Source organism: Ursus arctos, unplaced genomic scaffold, assembly GCF_023065955.2.
Source record: "Ursus arctos isolate Adak ecotype North America unplaced genomic scaffold, UrsArc2.0 scaffold_17, whole genome shotgun sequence".
NCBI classification, from domain to species: domain Eukaryota; kingdom Metazoa; phylum Chordata; class Mammalia; order Carnivora; family Ursidae; genus Ursus; species Ursus arctos.
The window spans coordinates 416,625-440,849 of NW_026622841.1; the positions used below are offsets into that span (position 1 = coordinate 416,625).

General features: G+C 51.9%; 1 protein-coding gene across 2 annotated transcripts in view; it reads right to left on the reverse strand.

Moving 5' to 3' along the window:
- The window catches only part of KCNG2 (potassium voltage-gated channel modifier subfamily G member 2), a 64,274-nt gene extending 40,083 nt beyond the window's left edge, over positions 1–24,191 (reverse strand). For both annotated transcript variants that reach the window (XM_057313315.1, XM_057313314.1), the window contains exons 1-3: positions 24,107–24,191; positions 11,045–11,159; positions 7,891–7,984 (exon numbers count right to left, since the gene is read on the reverse strand). The gene's annotated coding sequence lies outside the window, so the exon portion shown is untranslated. The remainder of the gene's footprint in view (positions 1–7,890; positions 7,985–11,044; positions 11,160–24,106) is intronic.
- Between the last annotated feature and the right edge of the window lie 34 nt (positions 24,192–24,225).

Below are 24,225 nucleotides of genomic sequence, written 5' to 3' on the forward strand. Positions count from 1 at the left end.
TGAGGACACGCGAGTCCGCGACCCTGAGATCATGACCTGAGCTGAAACCAAAAGTCGGATGCTTAACCAACTGAGCCACCGGGAGCCCCTCAAATCCCCGTTTTGGGCACGACTTCTGAACCTTGGTTGGGCCTGAACTTGTTAGAGAATCCGACCGACACGATCCAGCTCCTGTGTGTAATTTACATCACCGCGCACATCATCTTGGCTCAGCCTGGGGTTTCCCGGGACCCTGTGAAACCCAGCATGGTCACGTGGACCACAGCTCCCCAGGTAGAGAACTCGTATTTCTAGGGGAGCCTTCTCTATTTATCCCATTTGCCGATTTCATTATATCACGATGGCAGACAATGCTGTCCCTCCCGTCTACCAAAGGTAGTGTCACCCAGCAGAAGGTTTTGACAAAGGAAAACCTAAGAACTTCCCAGAACTCGCTCCTTTCTCCTATCTTACCCGGCCTCCCTTTGCAAACTAGGCAGCTGCTCAGGAGCCCTACACTATAAGTGTGAGAAGTCTTACCTCCAGGCTCCAACACAGGCCCTCGTCCCCCTGGCCCCTGGCCACGTCCGTCCGGATCTTTCTGGAGGCCAATCCCGCCCGCCGGCACCCTCTGGAAGACCTCCCTAATTGTTCCCTCTTTCTGCGTTTCTCACATGTCCGCCATGGGCTCTTGCAAGTCAGCACAGAGACAGATGGATGGGCCCTCTGGGCCCCAGACAGCCCCCAAGCATGGGCGTACTTCTCACGCTCCCTCCTGGTGGAGGGTCTCCACCGCCCCAGCCCCACGCACTCTCACCGTGGTCTTCCCCTACCCCACACTGGGCTCTTCTGTCCTAACTGCATGAGGCCGGTCTTGGTTGACCTCGAATCCTCTCTTCTCCGTGCCGCCTGTCCCGGCCCCGGTCTGGCTCCTCCTGCTTCTCCCTCTGCACCTGCTGTGTCTGACTTCCTTCCGGACGTCTGAGCAATGCCCGCACACGTCACATTCTATGTGCCCAGAGCTGTCTCCTTGCCTCCCCCCAGAACCAGCTGCCCTCTGCTATAACAGAAGCCCACAGTCACTGTGACACGGGCCACCTGCCCACCCTGCTTCAGTCTCCCGGGCGGGGTCCAGCTGACCCCAGGTGTCCCCTCCAGGTCGGCCATACCGCCAGGCCCTGCTACACTCTGGACTTTGTTCATCGTTTCACTGGACGTACATCCCATCAGAGGCGGCCTGTCCCTCGCCTACAGTCCCATCAGTCTGCAAAGCTAAACACGCACGTCCTCACATGCATAGGTAACGTCTCCAGGCCGGCACGCCTGTTTTAAGAAGTACACTTGTAACTGCTGAATCTGCTTCAAGGTTCAGGTGAGAGGGTTATAATTAGCACAGTCGTATGCAAATGTACCATCAAGCCCACTTTTTCTCAGCAGTAGCTACTTACACGGGTGCTTTTGCTCGTGGAGCCCGGAGAAGAGAGACCTCCCTTCCCCCACCACACTCCATGTAAGAGGGCTGAGCAGTGGGCGGGTGGGGAATGGAGTCGCCCGTCCGCTTCCTGATGGTTTCTGGGCCCAAGTTTGGAGGAAATGGAATCCTGGAGGGAGTGGTTACCACTCCTGGGAGTTGCGTCTTTCCTCCTAGCATTTCCCAAATCCATCCCGAGCACCCGTCATCTGTGACGGTCTCTTGGAGACAGGGGCTGGACCCTCAGTGTCACCGGACCCCAGGGCACTGGCCAGGGATGCCCCCAGGGGGTGTGTTCCTGCCCCATCCATTTCTAACCTGGTGATGGTGATGTGCATGACCCACGTTTAAAAGAGCTCTTTGATGGCCTAAATCACCCTTAAGATGGAGACGTCTGAGAGCCGCTAAGCCGAGTCTCCATCGCTGAGTCCCCATCGCTGGGCCCAGGACGACTCCAGCCAGTGCTGAAGCTGGGACAACTCCTGTGTAGCCAGGCCCCGAACACTGACCGCCGAGCAGGCGTCTTCACAGCACAGAGCTACCGAAATAGCAGGGGGAGCTAACAGGGGTTTGGCTTGAAATCCTCATGCATTCCAGGAGCTTCCCTGTCCCTACTCTCTGCCCCCCAGTATTCCCAGCACCCGACAGGCAGGTGGGCTGCGATCGGACCAGCCACCAGGCTCCCCGCACTCTTTCTCTGCTGAGCCTTAAGTGAGGGGCCCCCAGGCTGGAACTCAGGAGGCCTGAGACCTCTGTCGTGTCCCCATAAAGGGCAGCAGAGACCAATGCTGGGCCCCCCTCCCCACGTCCGTGAGAGCAGACACAGAACAGGAAGGGAGCAAATTTCTCAGATAATTGAATTTTACTTTTCAATTGTGACAATTCTTATTTGGTAATTTCTTTTTCAAATCAATTTTGTAAAACAAGTGATTAATCATTCCCATACCTCTGAAACAGCATGTCATGCACATAATTTAACTTTCCGTGAGAACTGCACACACAATTGTGAGGTACCACACTGTGGGGCCAACAGCAGGGCTGTGCGGTAAGCGGCGGGGGGGGGGGGGATCTGATGTGGGCCTGATTTCTCCGTGACCCTCGCTTCCTCACAGAGGGGACAGCACACCTCCAGGACGTCTGGCACAGCCCACTGGCTGCAAAAGTAAGGTCTGAAGCAGGATCCAGGATCCAGACATTCCCTCTGCCAGTTTGAGGACAAGGCTGTTGGACGTGACCTGGCGATCCCGCAGCCCTCAGCAGCCCGCCTCCTCCCTGCCCGCCAGGCTCATGCAGCCCGAGGGGACATGTCCCGCCATCCCGAGCCCACAGACCCACAGCTCCCCTCCAGGGAGCTTCCACTCGTGTGTCTTTTTCAAGACGTTCTCTTGGAGTCTGGGCAGTGACATCTGTGACGAAGGACCAGAAAGAACAGCAGGTTGCAGAACAGCACAGACCTACGGCTGACCTTTGTACGCAGGGTTTCTCTTTCTGGGGAAGATGCGTAAAGAAACCTCTGGAAGGAAAGTCATCGATAGGCTGATAGCACACAGGTGTGGGCCGTGCAGTTTTAGGTGACTTCTACTTTCTTCATTACGATTTTCAATCCTGCTCCAACCCCCCCCACAAAGGATCCAAGCAACTTTAGTAGCCGGGAAAAGGAATAAAACCATTCTGATTTTAGGCGGGAAGTCACATCTTGTAGTTTTTTATACGATGAGATAGAAGTCCCCTGAAATGTGAAACGATGGACTTTGTGTGAAGCTGTCCTGGCATTTGGCTCCCTGACTTTCTGCTCTGTGAGCTGCTGTCGGCCGGCACCGGGAGCCATCAGCCTCCACGGTCACTGAGCCCCGGCAAGTGTCAGGCAAGAAAACTGCTTTTCATGGTGGGCAGCTCTCTGCCCAGCAGCACAGAAGAGATGTTTCTGTATAACCACCCACCGGCTTATTTTTTGAAAACTGACGTAGAGTCATACTCGGTAACACTGCTTTGAAAATAATAATGCTGATGATCTTTTCCGGTCACTCAAACTTCTTTCCTCTCTCTCTCTCTTTTTAACCACGTGATTATGTTCAAGAAGTCTAACTTTTGAAATGGAATATAAAGAATCACGAGACACTTTGAAGTCTTCCATGCCAATAAATCTGCAAACGTAGAAGAAACGGTAACTTTCTCAGGAAATAGAGACTATCAAAATGGATCCCACGAGAGTTAGAGACAGAAACGTACCAATCTCCACTGAAGAAACAGAGAATGTGGTAACGGAGCTACCCCACAAAAGGTACCAAACCCAGGGGCGCCTGGGTGGCACAGCGGTTGGGCGTCTGCCTTCGGCTCAGGGCGTGATCCCGGCATTACAGGATCGAGCCCCACATCAGGCTCCTCTGCTGGGAGCCTGTTTCTTCCTCTCCCACTCTCCCTGCTTGTGTTCCCTCTCTTGCTGGCTGTCTCTATCTCTGTCAAATAAATAAATAAAATCTTTAAAAAAAAAAAAAAAGGTACCAAACCCAGATGAGTTTCCTGGGAATTCTGCGAAACTTCACTGAAGACCAGACCGTCCGGCTGTGCTACGAAGTATTTCAGAATGCCGAAAAGGAAGGAAGGCTTCTGCGCCCTTTTTGTAAAGCAGGTAAACACTGATACTTACACCAAACACAATTAGTACGAAGAAAGAAAACTACAGTCCAATATCACTCATGAGCATCGATGCAAAAAATCTAAGCAAATATTATTAAACAGGAAGAACCACAATGTGTCTTTAAAAAAACACTAGAAAAAGTGGAATTTATTCCAGGAATGCAAGATAGGTTCAATAGTAGGAAATCCATTAACATCACACACCATAAAAATAAACCCAAGGGGTGAACAATCACATGACTATCTCCACAGATGCCAAGAAACGCTTGACAAACACTCCAGAAATTGAGGAATATTGCACTGACACAATAAACCACCATGTTGAGTCCAAGAGCCAGTCTCTCGTTCAATGAAGAAACACGAAAGGCATTCCCACTAAGGTAATGAGCAAGGGAAGACACGTGCTCCCCGGTATCATGCAACATTGTCCTTGAGGTATTAACGAACGGAATCATCTAGAGGCATAGAGTGGGCAAAGACGGTAAAACCAGCTCCACTTGCAGAGGAGATGGTAGTGTGACTTGGAAAACCACGGGAACCGATGCTCAAACTTTCATTTATTGAATAGAAGAACTGAGTAAAGTAGCAGGCTACAAAAGCAACAGCTTTCCTTACACAAACAAGAAGTAGAGGATTTAGTGACTGAAAAGTCCATTCACAACAGCAACAGGAAAAGACTAAACACGTGGGAATATATTTCAAAAGGAATGTGTGCACTTTTTACGAGGAAAAATTTTAGAACACTCCAGAATTGCCAAAGCAGAGCTGAACGAGGGAAAGCAAACCCTATTCTTGGATAGGACGACTCAGCATTTTACATAAAGAGGTTTTTCTGCTACGGTTAATTTATACATTCGATTCAATCCCAGTAAAAAACAGAGCAAGCTATTTTATGGAGTTAGTCACGTAGTTTAGGACTAAAAGCCAATGTGCAAGAACAGTCAGAAATACTCTGAAAATGAAAAACTAACACAAGAAGAACTCATACAACTGAGGGACAAAGGACCAAAAACCCCATAGAGAAATGGGAAAAAACATGAAAAGGCAATTCACAAAAAAAAGATAAAAATGGCTCTCAAGTGTGGGGAGAAAATGTTCAAGTACACTCATAATCAGAGAAGTACAAATTAAAACAGCACTGAGACATCATTTCTCATCCATGGAACTTGAAAAAATTTAAAAATCCAGCCACAGTGTGTGGGCCGGCTGTGAGGAAGCTGCCTCTCACCCTGGGGGCGGGGGTGCACGTGGGCCCAGCCGTGGCGAGGGGGTCCGCCAAGAAGTGTGAGACACACGTGCCCGGGTCGCTCGCCGCAGCACTGTTCATTCCTGCAAAGTGCTGGGAAGAGCCCACGTGCCCACGCGGGAGAGAGTGGCTGAACGGACTCGGTGGGTCCACGCAGTGGGATGTCTGCAGCCGCACAGAGAATGAGGACGTCGCCATGCCCTGGTGTGAGCGCGTTCCAGGGTAGACTGTGCGGTGACCACGGAAGCGGCAAAGGGATATCCGGAGCGCAACACACTTCGGGTAAGACAGAAGGTGTCCAAAAAATGCACACACGTCTGTCTGACTGAACAGAAGAAATTCGGGAGGGATAAGCCAGAAACTAAAGAGAACGAGGGAGGACAGCACAGCGTGGTGGGACGGGGAGGGAGGGAGCACCTCTGAGCACCTTTCCGGATGGCCACGACTCCTGGAAGCGTGGTGGTTTCCACATTCCCTTCACATGCCACAAAATCAGTGGGACTCCAAGTCACGTGGCACCTGAGGCACAACGCAGGGGACGGTGAGGGGCCAGGACCTGAGCTGAGCCACAGTGGGACAGGCGGGCGGTAAGCGCTGGGCTCCAAGGGCTGCACCACGCCAGCAAATCCTCGCGGGCCCAGAACCACCTCCTCTTACATGCGGACATCTCGAGAGGCAGGGAAAGCTGCAGGCCCGTTACAGATGGTGGGACTGAGGAGGACACGCTGAGTGGGCGGTGGGGTCCTGAGGAGACACCTGGAACACAGACACGCCTGGGAAGAGGGCACGTCTGAGCGAGGGCTCTACGCTGGTTCACATCCTGGTTGGATTCTCGTCACGTAAGATGTGACATGAGGGGATCTGGGCGAGGGGACTCTGGGCTAATTTTAGAGCTTTCCTGTAAGTCTAAAATAGTTCAAAAAAAGTTTTTTTTAATCTAACTTTTTCTGCTTCAGCCCTGGGGCACTGGAATGAAACGCGCCTTGAGTCTGAATTTGACAAGTTTTACTGAAAGCATCACAACCTCCTCCAAATATTAGTGCTGGGATTTTCTCACAGGCAAAACCTACCAGAATGTTCAGCCCACTTCTAGGATGGCCCATCAACAACCTAACAGTGTTTTTTCCAGAAATAGAAAAAAAAAAAAACCTAAGAACAACAAAGTTGGAGGTCTTACACTTCCCAATTTCAAAACATAGCACAGAGCAACAGTACTCAGGAGTGTGATCCTGGCACTCTGATTGGTGTAATGTAATAGGAAGTCCAGAAATAAACCCTCATATCTAAGGTCTGTTGATCTTATTCATTTATTTATTTTTAAAGATTTTATTTATTTGAGAGAGAAAGTGTGAGAGCACGAGTTGAAGGAGGAGGGGCAGAGGGAGAAGCAGGCTCCCCACTGAGCAGGAAGCCCGACGCGGGGCTCGATCCCAGAACCTGAGATCATGACCTGAACTGAAGGCAGACGCTTCACCGACTGAGCCACCCAGGCACCCCTTTGGTCAGTTGATTTTAGACAAGGGTGCCAAGACCACTCAATGTGGAAAAAACAGTGTGTCAACAATGGCATTGGGAAAACAGGATGTGCACCTGCAAGGGTGAACTTGAACCCCTACCTCACACCATACGTGAAACTCAACTCAAAGTAGGTCAATAATCTAAGTTCAAGAACTAAAACTATAAAACTTCCAGAGAAGACATAGTATCAAATCTTCACAACTTTGGATTTGGCAAGGGTTTCTTAAATAGGACACAGGAGCTGAGCCAAGAAAACAAAAAATAGATTAAAGACTTTTGTGCTTTGAAAGGCACTATCAGCCACGTGGAAAGATAGCCCACGGAACAGGAGAAAATATTCCCACGTCACATATTTAGTAAGGACTTAATATTAAGAGTGTGTAAGAGCTCCTACCACTAACAACGAAAACAACCCAGTTAAACAATGGGCGAAGGACTTGAATAGACATTTCTCCAGAGAGGACATTTATACGGCCAATAAACACCCAGAAAGGTGCTCAACAGCACTAGCGATTAGAGAAACACCATCACAGTCACACGACATCCCACTTCTCATCGACGGGAATGGCTGGAATCAAAAAGACAGACAATCACCAGCGTGGGCGGGGGGGGGGGACGTGGAGATACCGGAGCCCGTGGTATCCTGATGGTTGCAGCCACCGCGGAAAACTGTCTGGCGGGTCCTCGAAAAATTAAACACAAGCATATGACCAAGCAATTCCCCTTCTAAGTAGATAACCCAAAACAATCCAAAGCAGACTCTCCAACAGGTCTATGCAAGCTGGTGTCCCCGCAGCATTATTCACAACAGCCAACGGTGGGAGCGCCCACCAACAGATGAATGGATAAAAAAAACGTGCTATATTCATACAAGCTTATGCTTTTTTCTTGAAGTTAAGAGAACAAAACAAAAAAAAAGCTTATAGAGTATTTTAAATTAAACCACAGATTTTTACCAAAAAGACAAGAAAAGAGAAGAAAATGTGGTATGTACATGCAATGGGATACTTTTAGCCACGAAAAGAAGTGAAGTGCTGACCTGTGCAAGAACGTGGATGGACCTTGAAGACGTTCTGCTCAATGAAGGAAGCCAGACATCAAAAGGACCGATGTCGTGTGGAACAGGCAAATTCCTGGAGACAGAAAGTAGCTACGATTAACCGGGGGGTGGTGGGGGGAAGGGGAGTTTCTGCTTAATGGCTACAGGTTTCTGTTCGGGCTGACGGGAACATGCTGGAGATGATGTGGCACGGCACGGTGACGGTACTTGCGGCTGCCCCGTTGTCACATCTCAAGCGGCTGGAAGGCACAGTCTATGTTTTAGATGGTGGACAGCTGCCAGCCGAGCCCATCTGTGAAGCGGGGCTCATACACACGCCACAGACTGGTCACCAGCGTGGCTCAGGACTCATGAGTCATGACTGGCGTGGTGCTCAAGCCGGCAGGGCCTGACACAGCCCAATGAGAGTAGACGGTGTGCCCGGACGGCGCCCGGCGTGGACAGGCACTGTGTCTGTGACAGCGATGAGGACGTGCGGGTGGGGGGCTGCACAGAGGAGCCCGGGCCCTGGAGTCACAGCCCTCCCTCTCGCCTCCCAGCTCTGTGACCTGAGCCCCAGCCGCACTCATACGGCCACCTGGAGCGTGGCAAAGGTTAGTGCCGCCATGTGCCAGAGCACAGGGCAGCTGCCTTGTGGGAGCAGGATGGAAGATATGCTGCCTCACTCTGCCATTGACCTGCCATTGACCCGCCGCGTCCTGGGCCATTCCCGGCCATGGGCTTGTCCAGCGTCCCACGGCAGGCTGCTTCCAAGGCCTGCGTCCTGTGGGCATGTGGTCTTGGTGAGACTTCCTGGGGAGTATCTGTACCGGTTATGTTTTCTTCTCCAGGAACTCTGGCCTGTGGCGTCTCAGGGACCCTGGGGATAAGGAGCCCAGCAGAAGGAGTCGCAACTGCTGTCCTTGACTCACTGGACAGTGTGTGTGGGGGTGCAGCTGGACCTGAGGTGGAGGGGGAGCTCCATCCGTGGTTGCAAAGCCCGGTGGCAGAAGCGACAGGAGGGAAGCTGGGCAGCAGAGGTGTGTGGGGAGGGGCCATAGACCCTGCAAGGCCCAGGCCACTCTAAATGGAAAACAAGTCCACTTACGATTGCATGAGAAAGAATGAGATGCTTAGGAATACAGCTGACCAAGGAGGTGCGTTTTCTTACCTACAAAGGCTGCTGGAAGAAATGAAAGAAGACGCAGCTACTAGGAGGTATACGCCATGTTCACGGACCGGAAGACTTACTGTACGAAGAGGTCCACACCCCCCAGAATGACCTAGACTCAATGCAACCCTATCCAAGTCCCAACAACATGTGTTTGCAGAAATAGAAAAATCCATCCTCAGGTTCATACGAGATCTCTGAACAGCCACAACGATCTTGAAAAAGAACAAAGTTGGAGGTCTCACACTTGCTGCTTTCAAAACTGCTACAAAACGGAGTGTGGTCCTGGCATCGAGACAGACTGACAGACCAAAGGAATAGAGCAGAGAGCCCAGAGAGAAAGTGCGCCAGACAAGGGCGCCAAGACTATTCGGTGGCAAAAGGACAGTCTTCTCAACAAATGGAGCTGGGAAACCGGACAGAAGAAAGGAGTTAGACCCTCCTCTTACCCCAGATAAAAAAATTAACTCAACATCGATCAAAGACCTGGATATAAGCACCAAAGCCATAAAACTCCTAGGAGAGAACACAGGGGAGAATCTCCATGACATTGGATTTGGTAATGAGTTCTTGGATAGGACACCAAAAGCACAAGTAACAGAAGAAAAACTAGGTTAATTAGACTTCATAAATAATTTTATGTACCAAAAAACAGTTATCAACAGAGTGAAAAAACCCACAGATCCAATTATAGGGAGAAAATATTTTCAAACCATATATCTGCTAAAGGGTTAATACCCAGAACACTCCATATATCCAGAGAACTCAGCAACAACAAAACAATTTTAAAACGGGCAAAGCATTTGAATAGACGTTTCTCCAGGAGCTACACTGAGAGCCAGCAAACTGCCACAGTACTCATCACTGGAGAAATGAAAATCAAAACCAAAGATACCACTTCACACGCGTTAGGATGGCTATTAAATAAAACAAACAAAACCCCAGAAAGTCCCACAGGTGCTCACAAGGATGTGGAGGAACTGGAAGCTTGGGGCCCCGGGAATATGAAATGGTGTGGGTTCTGCGGACACAGCATGGAGGTTCCTCAAAACATTAGAAACAGGGGGGCGCCTGGGTGGCTCAGTTGTTAAGCATCTGCTTTTGGCCCTGGGGTCCTGGGATGGAGCCCCACATGACGCTCTTCCACTGGGAGCCTGCTTCCTCCTCTCCCACTCCCCCTGCTTGTGTTCCCTCTCTCGCTGGCTGTCTCTATCTCTGTCAAATAAATAAATAAATAAAATCTTTAAAAAAAAAAAAACATTACAAACAGGACTGCCATATGATCCGGTAATCCCATTCTGGGTATAGACCCCAAAGAACTCAGATATTTGGACGCCCACGTTCAGAGCAGCATTATTCACAACAGCCAGAAGGGGGAAGCAGCCACGAGCCCGTCAGTGGGTGAATCCATGAGCCAAGCGTGGTCTCTCCATCTGATGGAATATTCTTCAGCCTTAACAGGGGGAGACTCTGGCCCCTGCGCAGATGGACAGACCCCAAGAGCTGTGGTGCATACAGTAAGCTGCACGAGAAGCCAAGTCCTGTAGGATTCCACGTGGGTGAGGTGCTCAGAGCCGCCATCGTCGGGACAGAAAGCAGACGGTGGGGCCGGCGTCTGGGGGAGGCGAGGGCATGTCCGTGTTGGATGAAGGGGCACTAGGGCTCTGGCTGGGGAGGGTGAAGACGTCCGGAGAGGGGTGGTGGGGGCTGCGCGAGGTGTTACCGCCCCTGAGCTGCACGCTTAGAAACGGCCGAGCAGTCAAGTCTACGTTCTGCGTATTTTACCGCAATTAAACCCCCCAGAGCCAGGGGCTGTTTATGGTCTTATCACTGACGCGTCCTCCGGATTACAGGCGTCACAAAAAAAAGCACTGTTTGCACGTCCTGCAACCACACCCAGACTCCTCCGGGAATTCTGGCCTCCCCCGCTCCTCACTTCCCTCTTGGCTACCGTTCGCTCGCGCAGCCCCTCCCGATTCTCACCTGCAGTGCTCTCCCTCTCAGGAGACCCGCTCACAATTTCCAGAACAGACTACACACGGCTCACACTCCCACCGGTACTGCGCATGGAGAGTTCTGGAAATACCCCTTCTTTCATCTGTGGAGACACAAGCGGCAACTGTCTGTGCCTCGCTCGAAGCCGGGGGCCCTCCCCACCAAGTTCCGGTCCTCGCCCGTTGTCTCCGGTATCTGAGGGGCGTGAGGCCACGACCGAGAGGCCGCAGTGTGGCTGCGCTGCCTCTCCCCGGAGGGGCCGGGAGCCTCCGGAGACCCGAGTCCGAGTCAGGAATCAAGCACCCCGAGGCCTTAGGATCCATCCGTGTGGGCCGCTTCGGGCCTCCCTGTCTGCAGAGGCTGTCGGCTTTGGGTCCCCGAGGCTCCCGTGCACTCGCCGGGATGCCCTCCCTTCTTGTCCCAGCTCAGCCCGCACGGGGTCCTGCTCCCACTCAGCGGAGCCGAGCTCAGAGGGCTAGACACCCGCCCAGCAGTCTGGGTTTTCCCATGCTGGGGACGCTCCACGGGTGAACACGTGAACAACGATGTCCCCATGGTCCCGGCAACCTACTAGATAAGTCATCAGTGATGAGGTCACAACCAACCATACTCTTTTCTAACTACTCAGGATTCTCTCAGTTCTCTTCAGTTCAGGTGGTTTCCTAACGCCGTGATGGTGTTCGGTGTGAAAAGCCAGGGAGACTGGCTGCCAGGTCACAAGGGGGAAGAGGGCTCGCCCTGGCCCCTCCAGCTTCTCTGGGGTTCTGGACCACAGGAGCATTTTGTGCAGAAGGGCAGCTGCATCCCCTCGGAGAGGGGACGGTCCACGTCCACCTCTACCCTCCCCTTCAACAGCGTGGAGAGGGGACGGTCCACGTCCACCTCTACCCTCCCCTTCAACAGCTCGGAGAGGGGATGGTCCACGTCCACCTCTACCCTCCCCTTCAACAGCGTGGAGAACGGACGGTCCACGTCCACCTCTACCCTCCCCTTCAACAGCGTGGAGAACGGACAGTCCACATCCACCTCTACCCTCCCCTTCAACAGCTCGGAGAGGGGACGGTCCACGTCCACCTCTACCCTCCCCTTCAACAGCTCGGAGAGGGGACGGTCCACGTCCACCTCTACCCTCCCCTTCAACAGTTCGGAGAGTGGATGGTCCACGTCCACCTCTACCCTCCCCTTCAACAGCTCGGAGAATGGACGGTCCACGTCCACCTCTACCCTCCCCTTCCACAGCATGGAGAGTGGATAGTCCACGTCCACCTCTACCCTCCCCTTCAACAGCTCGGAGAGGGGACGGTCCACATCCATCTCTACCCTCCCCTTCAACAGCTCGGAGAGGGGATGGTCCACGTCCACCTCTACCCTCCTCTTCAAATCCAATCCAATCCTCACAGGTGGCTTTCAAGGTGACATATTTGTCAAGAACTTTTACTAAAGCTTCATATGAAATATTTGCACATATGTTCTATAGATTAAACTTATTTTGAAATATCTGTGGGTTCATATGCAGTTGAAGAAAGAGTATAAGGAGATTTGTGTGTCCTTTTCGTGGTTCCTCCAGTGTCACAACCACCAGGACGCCGACACTGACAGCCCAGAGGGAGGACATCCGTCACCACCAGGGTCCCTCGTGCCACCCAGGCTCCTCCCTCTCCCAGCCTCCTAACCCCTGGCAACAGCTAATCTGTTCCCAATCTCTGTAATATTGTCACTTCAAGAATATTATGTAAATTGGAATCATTAGAATGATTATCTAGAGATTGGCTTTTTTGACTCAGCATAATGCCCTGAAGATTCGTCCAAACTGTCGTTGTAATCACACTTCACTCCTTCCCAGTGCTGAGCAGTGTTTTGTGGTGACGACGTCCAGCAGTAAAACCATTCACCCAAAGAAGGACATGGGGGTCGTGTCCAGTTCTTGACTATTGCAAACAGAACTACTATAAACCGTGTGTACAGGTTTTTGTGTGCATTAAGTCGTCATGACTGGGATAAATGCCCAGGAGAGCAACTGCTGGGTCATATGCTAGCTCCATGACCGACTTTACAAGAGACCGCCGGCCAATATTCTAGAGTGGTCACGCCATTTTCCAATCCCACCAGCAATGCGTGAGACATCATCTCTCTACATCCGCGTCAGTATTGGTGTATATGTATTTTTTATTTTGGTTGCTTTGATAAGGGTGTCGTGATCTCTCTTTATGGTTTTAGGTGCATTTCCCTAATGGCTAATGATGTTGGACATCTTTTTATCCATCCTCTGTATATCCTCTTCAGTGAAATATCTTTTCACATATTTTGCTCATTTAACTGTATATTTTATTCATGGTTTTTTGGGGGAGGATTGCTATTGAGTTTTGAGAATTCTTTACATAGCATAGATTTTGGCCCTTTATTGGATGTGTGGTTTGCACATGTTTTCTCTCACTTCAGCTTTTCCTTTCATGCTCTTAAACTGTCCTTTGAAGAGCAGGTTTTAATTTTGATGAGGTCAAATTTATCAAGCTAAGTTTTATGGATCATGCCTTTGGTGTTAAGTCTAAGAACTGTTTGCTTAACCCTAGATCCAAAAGGTTTTCTCCAATTTTTTTTTCTTAAAGTCTTATAGCTGTACATTTTACACTTAAAATGGGATCCATTTTTAACTTAATTTTTTTTAAAGATTTTATTTATTTATTTGACAGAGATAGAGACAGCCAGCGAGAGAGGGAACACAAGCAGGGGGAGTGGGAGAGGAAGAAGCAGGCTCATAGCAGAGGAGACTGACGTGGCGCTCGATCCCATAACTCCGGGATCACGCCCTGAGCCGAAGGCAGACGCCCAACCGCTGTGCCACCCAGGCGCCCCAATTTTTAACTTAATTTTTACATAAGGTGTGAGGTTAAGGATGAGGTTCTTTTTTCCCGTCTGTGGACAAGCACTTGCTCAGCCATCATTTGTTGTCAAGTCTCTGCTTCCTCCACTGAACTGGTTTTGCAACTTTGTTCAAAGTCAGTTGGACATACTGCTGTGGGTCTGTATTCTGTTCCACTGTTCTGTACATTTGTCTGTCCTGCCAGCATCACAGGGTCCTGGCTCCCGAGTCTATATAACGGACATTCATAGTGAGACCTCACACTTTATTCTTGTTTTTCAAGATTGTCTTAGCTATGTTAGAGCGTGTGCCTTTCCAGATGAATTTCAGAATAAGCTGTCTGTATCTACAAAAATTCTTGTGGGGACTTTGATAGAAATTTTATTAAATCCACAGATCAATCTGAAGAGAAAAAACAACTAAAATAGAGTCTTCCGATCCATGAAGATGGTATGTCTTTCCATTTGTTTAAGAGGTTTGGGATTTTCTAGAGATCATCATGCTATCTGCAGACAGGATGGTGACAGTTCTTCCTTTCTGACCTCTACCCCTTTTGTGTCCTTTTCTTGTTTTATCTAACTTCCAGTACTAGGTTGAATAACAACGATGAGGGTGGACAGTTTTGTCTTGTTCCTGATCTTGAGGGGGAAACATTCAGCCTTTCACCTACACATGTTATTAGCTTTAGGTTTTTGTAGACGCTCTTTATCTAGTTGAATATCTATTTCTAGCTTTCTGAGAGTTCTCATCATAGATGGGCATTGGATCTTAGCAAATGCTTTTTTCTGCATCAATTGATGTGATATTATGTCTCTTTTGTGGATATGGTGGCTCATACTGATTGATTTTTGACTGTTGAGCCTGCCTTGCACACCTGGAGTAAATCTCACCTGGTCCAGCAACTTTATACATCACTAGATTCAATTTGCTAATATTTTGTTTAGGATTTTGTGTCTAAGTTCATGAAAAATACTGATCTGTGGTTCCTTTTTGTGCTTTCTAGTGTGGTCTCTAGGTAATGCTAACCTCATAAAGTGAGTTAGGAGTTCCCTCCTTTTTGTTGAATGTTTGATAGAATTAACTCTTCTTTGAATGTTCGGTAGAATTTTCCAGTGAAATTGCCTAGGCCTGGAAATTTCTTTTCTTAGGAGTTTTAAAATAATTAATACAATTTTGTAAGTTATATTGATTTGTTTCAGCCCAGGAACAGGACAGCCATGCAAGGCTGACTGAGTGCGTATCATGGGACCAGGCTGGCCCAAATGCAGGTGACTGCCTGGGGCACGGACTCTGGCCATGGGCTCAGAGCCCCACCAGCCCTGCAGGCTGGGTCCCCACAGGGGCAGAGGAGGAGTCTGAAACCCAGAGCAGTGAAGGAGACAGGGAGGAAGGCTTTTGTGAAATCCCATGACCTCGGTGGGCCAGGGCAGTTAGTGTCACTGGGTAAAGCTCCTGTGTTTTCTAGAAGAGATGAACAGCCCCTGTTCTAGGGTAGAATGCCATGGAGCACCGTCTGAAGATGACTCAGTGGCCGTGAGCGTCCTCCCTGCTGTGAGTGAGGGTTAGGACGGAATGCCCGGGCATCTGTGTGGAGCTGGAGGCAGACGGCCCCAGGCTCTCAAGTGCAGACTCAGGATCCGATTTGGGGCATCACAACCAGGACCAGCTTTTCTGGCTGTGATGTGAGGAAGGCCAGCCACATGAGGGGCTGTGGGCCCAACACCCAAAGTATTGCCAGGACACAGAGGATGGAGAACAGTCAGGAGGGAAGGGGGCCGTGTGGGCCTGGGACAAGCTGGGAAAGGGATTTTGAGTCAGGAAATATGTCCTGGTCATTTGCTTAGGAGATGCATGGCCTTGAGCTCATCACTCAGTATGTTTCTTATCTGTGAAATGCAGTGAATACAACTGCTTCAGGATCTTTGTGAAAGTTAAGTGTGTGGTATGTGCAAAGAGGTTGTACAGCTCAGAAACCCCATAATGTGTCCCTGGAGAGGGAGCCCTGTGCTCATTCAGGTGACAATGCCTGTGGGCCTATGGAGAGGCTGGCAAAGTTCTGGAAGTGTCTCATGGGATGTGAGGAAAGACATGTGGCCTGTTCAAAGCCCCCCATGCGCACAGTCCTTACAAAATGCACCCCTCAGAGGCCCTCCCTGAGGAAGAATAGAGAATAAGGGCCCACAGCTCTGTGTTCGCAGGCTTAGAGCTGTAGTGGAGAGGAAGGCCAGCCGAGGCACGTGGGTCCGAGCTGCTCTCCTTATGTTCCCCGGCTTTAAAAGAGAAGCTGGGACAGTCTCCCCAAAGCCCTTTCCAGGTGGCCCCAGGTCTGGGGCTAATTCTGATATTACACTTAAAAACAGATGGGGGCAGCCTGAAGCCCTACACGGAGCATCGAGCCATGGGGAGGGACAAAAGAAAAGAAAATGATGCAAAACCCCCATTTATTATTAATTTCTAATTCTGGCCCTGAAGCAGCACACGCGTGGAGAGCTGTCAGTCTTCAACGGACAAGAGAGAAAGAAGACGATTTTCTCCGTCAAGGAGGCTCACAAGCCCTTATTTCTGGTTGCAGCCTGAAAGGGGGCCACCGCACGGTCTCCGGGGAGGTGCCGGCCCCAGAAAGTAGAGCGAGAGGTCACTTTGTGGGTGGCTGGAAACTCTGTAAGGAGCGGTCGGAGAACCCATGTCCTGAAGTCTCCTCCTAGCACCGCCAGCTTCCGAGAGGTAGCAGACGTCCCTGATCCTGAAGGCTTTGTCCTCCAGGCCTGACGGGGGCCAGATGGCATATTTGAAGGATCCCTGAATAATTTGCATTGCCCAGGACTGGGGGCAAGGAGAGAGGGGCTGGCTGAACGCATTTCAGGAGACACCTCTGAGATCCTGCAAAGCGCAACGGGCCCCAAGCCCACTGATGAGGTGGGTAAAGCCTGCTGGCCACACCGCCTCAGGGCAGAGCCAGCACGTGCAGGGTCCAGGAGAGGCCAACCAGTCCCTCTGAGCACAGCGGAATGGCTTCTTCAGGCTGCCCTTCGTCTCGGGAGACCACCGAGCCCTCAGAGGCAGGTGTGTCCTGGGAGACAGGCTCCCACCACTCGGCGGGGACGAGGCTCAAAGTCATCCTGGGAGGTGTTTTCAGGCCACTTACAACCCCCCGCCACACAGACACCCAGAAGATAAATGTGAGCAAGACACCAACACACAGACCGCCCAGCTTAGACCTTGCAGGTCAGGCCCTCCCTGGGGACTTCACCTGGGAGTCTCATCAGCCCTGAGTCAGCTCTGGAGTAGCATCTGCTCGTCAGGACATGCCTGGTGACTCTTCCAAAGTTCTCCCCTGCCCACCAGGCTTGTGTATGTACATGCAGATGTGTCTGTGTTTATGTGTATGCATGTCTGTATATGTGTATTCATGCATGTGTGTATACGTGTATGTATGCATTGTGTATATGTGTACGCATGTGTGTATGTGTACACATGCAGATGTGTCTGTGTATATGTGTACGCATGCATGTGTATGCATGTATTCATGCATGTATGTGTATCGTGTATTCATATATGCACATGTATACATGCATGCATGCGTGTATATGTGTATGCATGCATGCGTGCATGTATGTGTATGCATGCATGTGTGGGTATGTGTATTCATGCATGCATGTGTGTATATGTGTATGCATGTGTGTACACGTGTATGCATGCGTGTATGTGTACACATGCAGATGTGTCTGTGTATATGTGTATGCATGCATGTGTATGCATGTATTCACGCATGTATGTTTATGTCTGTATGCATGCATGTGTATTCATGCACATGCATGTATGTGTATCGCGTATGCACATGTATACATGTATGCATGCACGCGTGTATGTATGTGTATGCATGCATGTGTGGGTATGTGTATTCATGCATGCATGTGTGTATATGTGTATGCATGTGTGTACACGTGTATGCATGCGTGTATGTGTACACATGCAGATGTGTCTGTGTATATGTGTATGCATGCATGTGTATCGCGTATGCACATGTATACATGTATGCATGCACGCGTGTATGTATGTGTATGCATGCATGTGTGGGTATGTGTATTCATGCATGCATGTGTGTATATGTGTATGCATGTGTGTACACGTGTATGCATGCGTGTATGTGTACACATGCAGATGTGTCTGTGTATATGTGTATGCATGCATGTGTATGCATGTATTCATGCATGTATGTTTATATCTGTATGCATGCATGTGTATTCACGCACATGCATGCATGTGTATGCGTGTATGTGTATCGTGTATTCATATATGCACATGTATACATGCACGCATGCGCATATATGTGTATGCATGCATGCGTGCATGTATGTGTATGCATGCATGTGCGGGTATGTGTATTCATGCATGCATGTGTGTATATGTGTATGCATGTGTGTACACGTGTATGCATGCATGTGTGTATGTGTACACATGCAGATGTGTCTGTGTATATGTGTATGCATGCGTGTATGCATGTATTCATGCATGTATGTTTATGTCTGTATGCATGCATGTGTATTCACACACATGCATGTATGTGTATCGCGTATGCACATGTATACATGTATGCATGCACACGTGTATGTATGTGTATGCATGCATGTGTGGGTATGTGTATGCACTCTGCAAGCCTGCCAATGTTGCAGGCTCCCTAGGAAAACAATACATCACGACTACCAGAGAAGAGTGGACTCGTTTATCCTGAGCACTGCCCAACCAGCTCCTGCACCTGCATCTTCTCCAGACGCTGGAATACTTCTCTTTCTAATCTCTTGAGTATTGAAGAAGACAGTATATTTACTATCCTTTCTCATCTAAAAGATGTCTTTTTTTTCTTCTGGTGGAAATAATCAAGGAAATTTGTTCATGGTCAGAAACTGTCCATTTCTTGAAGGAAATGTGAACCAGCCAAATGAACGTGAGCTGTGCTAAACGCTCCAGAAAAGTGGCCCGGAAGACAGGGGCGCTGTGTCCTCCCCACCCCACGGTCCAATCTCACAGATGCCAAGAGGACTGTTGCCCTGTGACTGACTAATCTACATAATGAGCATAAATTTTTAATGCATTTTATTTCACCAAAGCATTTCACTCTATTGCATTAATTGCTATGATGTTAACTAAAATATACAGATATAAAACTTGTGCACTTTATTTTCCTGTTAACCTACACATGAAGACATCTCCTCCACACCCCAAAAACACGAAAGAAAGGAAACAGGAAGGAAAACCTCTCCTGGCTTTTACCAGACATGGGTTTGCATGTCTGCTCTGAGGGATGGTCAGAAACCCGCTGGGCCATACATGTGACTCTTCCCAGGGGGACAGCCGGGCACCCCTGAGCGCAAACCTGAGCTGAGGGAGGAAGACTCTGGCGTGGGGAGCCTGCTAGGCACCCCTCAGCGAGGGTAGGGGCCCAAGTGCAGCCAGGCCTGACCTCAGCGCCCTGGCCATCGCCTGCCCACCTGGGCTTCCTAACTAAGAGTGCTTGGAAATTTCTAGGCCTAACTAAACTCACTCAGACAGACCTGGGTGCCTCAAGACATACGCAGTCTGGATGGGGGCTGCCCATTACTGTGAACCCCCAGTAAGAAACACCTTTCATATCGTGGCCCAGAACACACAAAACCACACCTGTGAGATAGGGAATTCGGATACGTTCTCTTCTCTGTCTTGCTACAAAGGTGCCAGTTCCAACACAAACCAGCACTTCCAACCTTCGAAAGCAGGAGAATTACTCAGAATCCGTGTTGAGCATCTGAACCCCTGGGCCCCACCCGACCCATCAAACCGAACCCGAGGAGGTGTGGCCCAGAAGCAGGCATCGACCCGATGCACTGATTTCTCCGCCCTAGAGGGCCAAGGGCGCGTGTGGGGACAGCCAGCCGGGGCACACCAGCTGGGGGCAGACCCTCTGTGCATCCCCGTCCCCAAGTCCCGCTGGGGCCTGGCAGGTGCGCGGCCATCGTACAGCCTCTCCCGCTGGTTCTAATCCTGTGCAGAAAGAAACCCGCATCTTCAAGACAGAACCGAGTGAAAGCTGCTGTGACATTCAGGTCAGCCTGACGGCGTCTGAGGTTCTGCTGGCTCCCGGGATGCTCGCCTTCCATTTCACGTGCCCAACACTACTCTCAGGTTTAAGATTTACACTTCATTGTTCGAATATCTGAGAAGGTTAAAAATACCCAGGAATTTCATTAAATTCTGGGAACGGCCACCCAGGGCTCTGCTTGTCCAAGGGAGGCCGAGCCGAGGGTTGGCACAGGGCAGGTGTGGCCTGGAGCGCAGGTGCACCCGGTGGGCCAATGGGAGAGACCGCTAAGTCGAGAGATGCCATGATGTCCAGCTGCCCCATCCTGGGCAGAAGGAGGTGAGGGACACTGAACCCCGCCCCTCAGGAGCACCACTGTGAGCTGGGGAGCGTGCATTGCTGCAAATTCTCTCTCATTGTCTTAGCTTCGCTGATTGAAAAGAGCAACATAAAGGTTGCTCATACATTACGCTTCAATTAATCTTTCCCTAAACACACAATCAAATTAAAATACTGGGTATTTCCATTTTGAGTGAATATATTACTTCCTTTTTCACAATACAAGTTTCTCCTCTGAAAATCAGAAAGCTAAGGCATGGCTCAGTCCAGCCTTCTCCTCTACTGCGGGAGAAATCAGAAAACACGAGCCGTCAAAGAATTTGCTGACATCTCCCAGCCCAAGAGGCCCAGGACATTTGCACTGGCCCTCACGGGAATGCGCCCCCTTAGTTCTTAGGGGTACTAGTAACAGGAAGCTTCTGGTAACCAGTTGGTAAGTCTGACTTCATCGGTCACAAGAAGAGGTTGAAGCAGGCTGTTCACAGCTCCTTTGAGAAGCTCTGACTCTGAGAGACGCTGACAGCCCTCCTCTGGGAACCTGTTCCCACGTGACGGTTCGTTCACTTGCTTCTCAAGCTGGTTCCTGACTTAAGGTGCCCCTACAAACAAGCCTCTTGTTAAACGGAGCCCAGGGAAGCCTGCAGGTGCCCACGATGCCAAGAGAGGAGCTGGCCTCAGAGCCCAGGGAAAGAAAGTGCTGGACGCCTATTTCTCTACCCCCCACAGGAGCCCTGAGGGCCTCTCAAGCTCTGAAGTGCACATCAATGGCCTACTGGGAGGCCTGGTGGGGTCTGGGAGCCGGGCTGCACCCCTGACCACTTCCAGGGCCATCCTCCATGAAGAGGGAGAGCCAGGCACCATGAGCTGGCCCCCACCTCACTGTGCTGCTGTGCCCCTTCCCTGCCGGCCTGGGCTCCCGAGGTTACCCTTACTCAGGCCAACCGTGAGCTAGCCGTCAGGCAGTGGGGGCTCCAGCCCTCAAATATCCCGGTTCCTCCTGAAATCGTCTGTTAGCACACAGGTGCTCAGGGATTCCCAGACACACGTGGCCATGCTTCTCGGATCCCCTGTGCCCATCTCATCTGGCAGAGCCCACCTGCCTTGTCCTGCAGCGATCCTCTGGGGGCTGGCTGTCCTGCGGTGGCCTCCCGACCTCCCAGAGCACACACACACACACGCCCTGGTGCTGCCCCATCTGCTCCCCTTCACTCCCACCCCCACACAGCCACTCTTGCTGCAGAAGCTGAGCGCTCCCTCCTACTCCAAACACTCCTCGGCTAGTCCTGCCCTCCTGGCGCCTGAGTAAGAGGCGCTGCTTCCGGAAGAGCAGCCGGAACCGTGGGACAGGAGGAGGAAGAGGCTGCTGAGCCCTTGGCTGCCAAGTCCTCCCAAGACACTCAGGCCCCACCTGCTTGTGCCGGGCAAACCCCAGCATCTTCTCATTTCCTACCAACCTATGTGTTCCATGCGACCTATTAATTGTGGCACATACACCTGTAATTACGATAATGCAGCTCTCAGCCATACGCCAGGTACAAACTCTTAATTACCACTCCAACAATTCATCAACCAGCTCAGATTTTCGGAGCATCTGGCATGCGCAGGACTCCGTGCCAGGCATAGAACAGAAAAACTGCACAGCCTCCAGCTTCTGTGCCAGCTAACAACGCGCTTCCCTCCTTTTCTTCCCAGCCTACAAAAACACCCAATTTTTTCTTGAATTATGGAAATCTCAAGGTATAAAAAAAACTTTTGCAAAGTGGAATATATACATTGTAAAAGGAAAGGGATCAGAACACAGTTTGGCACCAGCCTTGGAAAGAATCTCAAAGTTGTTTTCCTAACCTGTCTCCAATTAAAATACAAATATGTCTTTTCTTAGCCATGGCGTGTAATTCTTAGTATGTGTGTGGCTGGTACGCACCAGGGAACCACAGCCAAGTGGATTTCATCCCCCAAATGTGCCCCAATGCACCCCCACCCCCAATTCACAGTTGAAGAGAACCCACAGCAATCCCACCCCCCTTGACCAACTGGGGATTATTAACGAAGAAGCCTCCGGAGGGCAGCAGTGCGCGCACCACGGTCCACACAGCACGATCTTACAGACGGGGCGCGGACAGGACAGCCTCCCCTCTGCTTCAGCAGTCTGGGGTTTGGGGGACCCCTCCTGGATTTCATGGATCCTATGACTTCCTGCCCTGGGCTTTCATTCCCTGTGCAAGGGATGACCTTGGACGGTTCACCTAACTAACGTCCTTTCCAGCAGCTGCCCCTCGGCAGGGCGGGCACGGGTACGCTCTCCCGCTTGTGCCGGTCCGTGGAGTCAGCCATTCCGAGACGCACCAGCACAGAATCCATTTTACAGCCGCTACTCGGTGCCAACATTGGCCTTGAGCACACACTTGAGGAAACCATCGGTTTTTGCAGCCCAAGAAGAGGGAGGAGAAAGGGAGGCCTGGGACAGGGAAAAGAAGTACTTTCTGGAATTCTAAAGACGGGAGCCCAAACCCAAGCTCTGGGCTGGGGTTTCAGCCCCGGTAACAAAGGCAGTAACGGTCCCTGACCGTGGCCCCGCTCCGACGGCCAGAACCAGAAGCCGAACCCTCTGGAACAAGGCAGGCGGGAAGGGGCTCCACCGTCACCCCCAAACCGCCAGAGCACAAACGCGCAGGCGCACGGAACTCCTCAGCACTCCCCTCCCCCGCCCCTCGCCGGTCTGACCCCGGGCAGCTCCCTGCGCGCCCCCCTCCCCCGCTCCAGCCCCTGCTCTGCCCTCGGCGCGCGACTGTGCGAGGCCCCTCAGCCGGCTCGGGCTGCTCCTGAGTTTGCAGAATTCGCGGCTAAGTGAGCCGGGACCCCCTCGCCATTCAGGTCTGCGCCCCGGGTGGCCGGAGAAGGCAGGGCTGGGAGGAGGGCCGTGCGTGTGTCAGGTGCGAGTGAGGTGCGTGCCTGTGGAAGGTGCATGCGTGTCAGGTGCGCGTGTGAGGCGCGCGAGTGTGCGCGCGCAGGGGTGTGTACGAGGGGCGGCGAGAAGAGGCGAGGAAAGGGCCCCCACGAGCCAAGCACTCGCCCACGTCCCGCCTCCTCCTAGCGGGAGCCGGGTGCGCCCACCTACCAAACGCGGGCGAGCGCAGGGGCAGCCCTGGTCACTCCCCGGGTGGTGAACGCCGCTCTGCCCCTCCCGCCCTTCCTCTCACCTGGGCTCCGGCAATTCCGACGGACAGACGGGTCGGAGGCAGGAACCGGGCTCCGGCTGCGGCTGCCCAGACCTCCATGGAAGCGCACCCAGCGGCCAGAGCCCGCGCGCGCCTCCCCCCGGGCGCCCGCCGACCTGCGAGGGAACTCGGATTTCGGCAGGGGTCTGGGGGCGGCGCCCCGCACAGCCCCGCCCCGGCTCCAGGCTGCCGGGAGGGCACTTCAAGTGCCCCCCCCCCCATCTCCGTTGCCCCCACTCCACGGCGCAACCCGGTAGCAACTGTGCGTGCGGGACCAGCGCCGCGTCGGGACAGGCGCCTGCGCCCCCTTTGCCCTGTTCCGGCCTCCGCCCCTTCGGTGTAGACACCCCCCACCCCTTGCCCCGCTTTGGCTCGGAGAGACTCCAACGTAGACCTTTCCTCCTCGCCGCGCCCTCTTGTCCCTGCTCCTGCCCGGAACCCCCCCCCCCCTTGTAGACCCTCCCTGCTCCCCGTCCCCACGATCCCCCGGTGTGGAGCTCCTGCCTCTTCTCCAGCCCCCACTTCCTCCCGGCGACCCTCTGGCGCAGACCCCGGCTCCACCGCGCGCGCAACTTTACCTCGGGGCCGGGACTCCGCGGGTCACCGCTCCGCTCGCCGGGCCGCGGCCTCCTCGGGGCGGAGCGCAGCGTCTCCGGAGCCGGCAGCCCGCGGAGTCCGGCACCGCCCCGTGCGCCGC